The following is a 7,116-nucleotide window of genomic DNA, read 5'->3' on the forward strand; positions in this document are numbered from 1 at the left end:
AAATGCTGTGTTGTGACAGGTATCAACTATCCATTAGATACTGAATCAATTTTTCTTAAGCACTTCTAACTGCTTGCTTTTCTTGAAGCTAGATCATTCTGAAAAGTTTCTGTTAGACCTATGAGTGCGAACATATGGTATCTGTCCTTCTCTGCCTGACTTATTCGCTTGGCTTTTAGATGACCACCTTCTCTCTGCACCTTCACATGACCTTCCTTCTGTACATGTCTACGTCCAAAGTTCTCTTATAAGAACATTGGTCATATTAAACTAGGGCCCATGCTAATGACCTGATTTTAATTTAAGTTGCCTCTTTAAAGACCCTATTTCTGAATATATTACAATTAGAGTTACTATGAGAAACATATATATTTTCAACATAAAAATTTGGATGGGGGATAAAATTCAGCCCATAATATACCACTCATAAACATTTATCACTCACTTGCTATTACTGATCCCTGCCCTCAATGGAATATGTGGTTGTGACATAAAACTGAAAAGTTAAATGAAAATTCAAAAGTAAAAGGACAAGAAAAATAATTCATTGCATGTTCACGATCATATTGATCCACATGATAAAAGTTAAATTTGCTCATATTATCCTTTTAGGAGGGAATTGTGCAATATATTTTAGAAAGCTTTGTGTGCAATCTTTCATTTATGCATGTGAGAGGGTTTTCGTTTTTTTAATATTTTTACATTGTAGTACTTGTTTTGCTTGTTGGGGTGTTTGCTTATTTAATACATTCCGTCAAGGACAGAAAAAAAAAAAAAAAGAAATATTTGCCTACTTCATGATTGTCAAGACAGTCTAAGTTTTTTTTTAGAAGCTATAAATTTAGCTTTATGTTTAGTTTTCTGATTTACCTCAAATATATATTTGGGTTTGGTGCTTGGTAGGGGTGAGAATTACTTTCGATTTATATATCATGGTGTTCCAGCATCATTTGTTTAAAAGATTTATCAATGATTTACCTCGGAAATGAGGAAAAATGTTTAACTTTATGTATGTGAGAGTAATCTCTGGATTTTCTGTTATATTCCATTAATTTGTCCATTTTTAAATTAGTACAAGACTGTTTTGATAAATGTTGTTTTACATGGAGTCTTGAAATATGAAAAATAAATAAATAAAAAAGAAATTATAGAATAAATGAAAACTTAAAGGGTCAAAATGTTCATAATTTGCAACCTCTTAAGCTACCTGGAAAATTAATTTGTTTGAAATATTCTATTAATTGATAATAAAGATATTACTGTAATGAGAAAGCTTTAAATGACTTAGAAAAGATAGGACATAAACTATATACTCAACAAAGAAGAATATGAATTTGTGAGTTTGTGAATGAATTAAGGGAAAAATTAAATGCCATAATCACCAATAAAATGAATAAATAGTTTTAAATACAGTTTTAAATACTTTGCTCATTCTTATGATTCTCTAAAAATAAATTAGTTTCTCCATTTCTACTGCAAACTTAATTGCCTACTGCCCCTATTTTTCATACCATATTGAAAATTAAAAATTTATATTTATTTCTTTAATAAAAGTTTCTGGAAATGTTATGCTTAATGATATATATTCAAGTTAAAAATTAAATATTACATAGGTCAACTTTCTCACAAGATGGACAATCAAAAAATAAATATGTCATTAAAAATTTTAGCAATGTTATAAATACTCAAGCTAGAAATGATCTTATAATTTTTCTATATAATTCTTTGATTACAAGAACATATAACACATATATTATTTAGCATACTATTATATATATTAGCATTACATATATATATGTATATATACATATATATATATATATATACATATATATATGCACCATTGTATTGACCTTTTGACCACAGTCAAACATGGATCAATGTCTTTGGAAACAGGTTAACAATTATGGGGTTTTTTTATTCCAAGTTCAGAATGCATCATACTCGAAGACTCAGTGTGAACTGTTTCTCCCGAAATATCTAACTTTACACTACTCACAGATGTAACTCAGGTAACATAGAATGATGGTAATAAAACATTTTCCATTTGAATTGCATTGCATAATTCTTACCTCTTAAAAACAGACGTCATCTACAGAACAATTGCCTCTTTTGATGTTTATTTACAGTCCTCCGCCTTCACATGATAAAACGGTTGTTAACAGCAGTTAGTTTATTTAGCCATAAATTTTTTCAAGTACAGGTAACACCATCACATGAAAGAATGACATTACATAAAAGGATAAAAAAGAAAAAAATAATAAAGCAGAAGCCTGACATGATCAACTACTTTTATTGGACTTGAGTTGATACATTATCAAAAAATTGTCATTGAGTTTATGATATCTATTAATATTTAGCCAGCAAGATAAATTTGTTTTCACTCTTTTGCATGACTTTGTGGTTGCTTTTTTGCTTGCCTGCTTTTATTTTCCTTATTTCCCTCATTTTTAAAAATCAGAATATATTCTCTTCCCCTTATCCTTACCAACTTTTATAAATCTAAACGTTTTCTTGTAGTTCAAAATATTTTCCACTCTAGAAATATCGTTAAGAAGGCATGTCTATTGTACTTAATTAAATACACGTGTACATCTAGAAAAAGTAAATTGACCTCTTAATACATCTAGTAGCAAGTTATAAAGCCCTATAATCACAGAGTGGAAAAAGATTGCTCAACTCTAGGGTGAGGTCCACAGTAGGGTGGCTTTATGGTGATGATTGATCAGAATAGAACTCTTGGAGAAGCAGAGGCAAAGATAAAAGAATAACCTTAACTACCAGCCTAACTCAATGACCTTGAACAAATCAACAACTTATCTTTTTTTTTTCCACCTTGACAATTATTGCTTTTCTGCCTGTTGGTTTGGACTACTGAACTGGAGTAATGCCTGGATAATCTACTTCTGCTCGCTGAAACTATATAGGATATAAGTTTATGCTTTAGTTTATGTTCTATACAATGTTTTACTGTACAAATTATGGGTTTGAATAACACAGTAAGAAATTTAGGGTGTTGATTTAACTACTTGAATAGACAAACTGAGACCAACCAGTTTAGGAAGTACCGTTTGCACATACATAAATATTGTGTTCATGATAGCTAACCTTTCCCCTGGTCTTTACTGAAGATTCAGCCAGGACTTCTGGGTGTCAGATGCCCATGTAATAGAAGTGTGAGTTATTCTGCATTGAGAAAACATAACACTGCCTTTCATTAAAATCCCTCTATAATTCCAGTGTTCACTTGTCAAGTGGCTAAATTAGTAATAGCCTGCAAGGTAAATTAACAAGTCCAGATTACTGAAATACTTTTAAGTAATCCAATGATATTATGTGACTATGGGTTTAAGAGCATTTTTCTCCAATACCAGATTGTATTCTCACTATTGTTTTAATGAAGTACACAGAATCCCTCTTCATTAATTGTACCATGCTTGTTTCTGTCTTCAGTGTTTACCCACTTCATAATGTCAAATCAGTTATATTTTTACCTCCCATAGCATCCTATACATTTATTCATCTTTCAATAATCCTTGTAATGGGAAATTTTTGCTTTCTTTTTCTTCAAATTCTCATTTTTTGTGTGTGAAGGCAAGAAAATTGTCTTAAAATATAATTTATAAAATTTGATTGGTGTCCTGGAAGTCTGTAAAATCCCATTACCATAAGGCTGACCAGAAAATAATTGGAAAATGACACCAACAAAATGAGGCTGTTTTGTAGAGGTGAAGTTAGCACACAGTATATAATACATATAGTATATAGTATATCTTAACCACAAGAACCAACTATTTGGCTATCTCAGTTGTAGAATCCCAGTACTGTTCTTGCTTCAACAAATTTCTGTGTAGATGCCCAACAGCTGCTCTCTTGCCCAGAAGTGATAGCATTTAGCAATAGATTAAATGACTGCCACATGCACAATCTGTAATTTTTTTGGCAGGGGACAAATGAATATCAACAGATAGGGGATAATAAAAGTATCACCCAATGTATGGCCTTTATAGTATATGGTTTTGAGCAAAGGCAGTATACAGTAAAAGTACCATCTTACACAATTTATCATAACAGCTGTAGTTTTCTGTTTGAAGTGGCAAGATCTCTTCTATTTTCAGGCTATAGTCTTCTTCCATTGTCTAAAATTTTGTTATAAAAAGAGCCTTGCTCACTTTATTGTTCCTATAATCAAATTTTTAACCTTAGAAAATTTTCCAAGAATAGTAATGTAAGTTCCATATGGGGATGGATCGATATTCCTGACCAATTGCTTCATTAATTATTAAAGAAAAAATTATACTGGATTCCACAAGGAATAATGTAAGTCAGAGAAGGGAATAGTTAGTTCTAAATTTTCAGGTTCTAGGAAGTGAAATAGATATTCTTTAGTTTCCCTGCTCAATGTGGTTATGAAGCTTTATCATGAACCTTACAAAGTTTACCACACAGGACCTATTCTAGTGATTTAAGACAGAAGGCACCGGCACCCTATTCTCCAGTCCTTTATTCAGTGGAAATCACAACCAAGTATTTAAAATGGCTAAAAAGTTTTGTTAACAGTCTTCCAATTTTCACATTATAAAGATCCAGAAACAACTAGAAAAATTTTAACTGAGTCTTCAACCAAAACAAGTAATTGGTGTCTTAAAGAAGCAATAAAAAAAGGAGAGTGGCTCTCACCCCCAATGAACCTCTTGTCGTTGATCTGAAAAGATGTGTGTGTGTGTGTGTGTGTGTGATTGGAAAGATAGTGGCTCACAAAAGGCATAACCCTATCACACCATCTGAAATCCTTCTTGCAAAAAGACAAGAGTCTTAAAGATCTTTCAGTTGAAAGTTAATAGAAATCCACTGAGACCAGCTCAAGTGAAAGGGGAATTTAGAAGACAGATTCAAAGGTATCTCAGAGTAGAGAGAAAAATTCTGAAGGCAGTTTTCCATGCTTCATAAAACTCTCTACTTCTCTTTTAGACCATCTTTTTTAACCTTTTTACAATGAGGAATCTGAGGTTCAGGAATATTATATTTTGTCCAGGTTACCTAGGTAAGTGTAGTGGTAGCAGGAATCTCTAATAATAATCAGGCAATCTTTCTAGTAACCCTGAGCACCTTTGCAAAACTTAGAAGACACTTTCTCAAGACACTGTACTAACATCTGTTATAAAATTGACATTATAAATATAGGTATCCATAATGACTACAAATGTGAATGGTGTCCCCTAGCATTATGCAGTGCAAAACTTGTACAACTATGTATGTTAGCCTGTTAACCAAAACAGTAAAAATATTATTAGTCAATCCTCCTTTCTACATGACGTACCATTCATTAATGCCCCAGCCCTCCCCACTGCTCCCATTTACCCCTACCCATTACCTAGGTAAATGATTAAACTCTGAAAGTGTTTTAGCACATGTGTTTCACTGATACATCCCAGTGATAAAGACTTTAAAAGGAGTGTTAAACCACAGTCCCAATAAATCTCTACATATAATTCAATCGGTACATCATTATGTGGTCCAAGAAATGCATATAGTTTATGACTCACTGTCCCTCTGTGAACTCCTTTATTTAAAGAAAATCTTAGTTATACAGCTAACAAAGGAAATCTCTTAACAAACATCAACATTGCCTCCATTTTGCTGTCTCCTATTATGATGAAGTGAAATGTGACATCATTTCAGGTGAACCATTTAGAAGACTTAAGTACATACATTAGCTGTGCTTACATTCATTTACTTATTTCTTCCATGACTGCAAGGAAGGTTTTTCAACAGAATGATGGTTTTGCTGGCTAGCTTTACATTAGACCAGCAATGCTCAAGGAGAATGGAGGCAAGAAAGAACGACAGATCAGAATCTTCAGGGAGACAGGTGTAATTTGGGAACGTGGATGCACTTGGTTGGTTAAGCATCTGATTTGGGCTCAGGTCATGATATCATGGTTCTTGGAGCCTCACATCAAGCTCTGTGCTGACAGCTCAGAGCCTGGAGCCTGCTTCGAATTCTGTGTGTCTCTCTCTGCCCCTCACCGACTCACGCTCTGTCTCTGTGTCTCTCTCTCTCTCAAAAATAAATTAACATGAAGAAAAGACAATATTGTTGTAGTTAAGGGAAGGAAAGTCACGTTTTTCAATTATAATCTATAGAAAGTAAAACCTTACAAAACCTTTAATTATAGGGGTGGAGGTTGAGGGAGGGACGAAGAAGAAGGAAAATATGGTATATATGTAAGAGCTTGAGGAATATTTGACCAGACATTTCAGCCAGAAATCAGAGGAACTATATCAGTGAACAGGATCTTGATGACATCCTTTTCACTCAAGACAAGGGAGGGGGTCCAGAACAAGCTAGGTTTCTTGACCTTGGCTTTAAACTTAAAGTAGTCTAAAGTTTTAGCTTTTGTGCAGTAGCAAATTTGTGTAGGGGAATAGCATAAGGCCTAGAAGAGTGGCCTTGAAATATATGTTTTGTAGATGTTTTTTTTCCAACAGCCATATTCATATATTTCTAAAAGTCACATAGCTACCAACTTTAGATATTATCCCTATGGTCGTGAGGAACATAGAAGCTGAGCTGATGCTAAAATAATTTTATTTACATTCACTTTACAACTACTCCTACTCCTGAGGTAGCCTGCAACCCTCAGGAGCACAGTATTTTGGAAAGGTTTTATATATACATGTATGTAAATGTATATGCACACCTTCCTATAAGATTTACTTACGTATAATAGTTGCATGGACTTGAGATGAAAATTGAAGTGTAAATATTAAATAGATGAAAGAGGTGAAGACCTTTAGAGGCACAACTCATTCTTATACAGAGGCCATGATCTGTATATTAACTCAACTTGAGGGTGTGAGGACAGACTCAAAGGAAAGAAACTTTAAATAGGCCTCCAGAATCTCTAGGAAGAGACCCTGTACTGAGGTGGACTGTAGCAGTTGCTGGCTTGGGCCAAAACATTTTCCTGCTGACACTGCCTTCTGATGGCTACCATCAGATTCATGAGACATAAAATAAAGATACCTGGAGTTTCAAAAACAAAAATAAAATTAGCGGCAAATCTACCTGGAAAAAAAAAAACCATGAATATGCCTACTAGATAAGGAACA

Source organism: Suricata suricatta, chromosome 10 (assembly GCF_006229205.1).
Source record: "Suricata suricatta isolate VVHF042 chromosome 10, meerkat_22Aug2017_6uvM2_HiC, whole genome shotgun sequence".
Classification (NCBI taxonomy): domain Eukaryota; kingdom Metazoa; phylum Chordata; class Mammalia; order Carnivora; family Herpestidae; genus Suricata; species Suricata suricatta.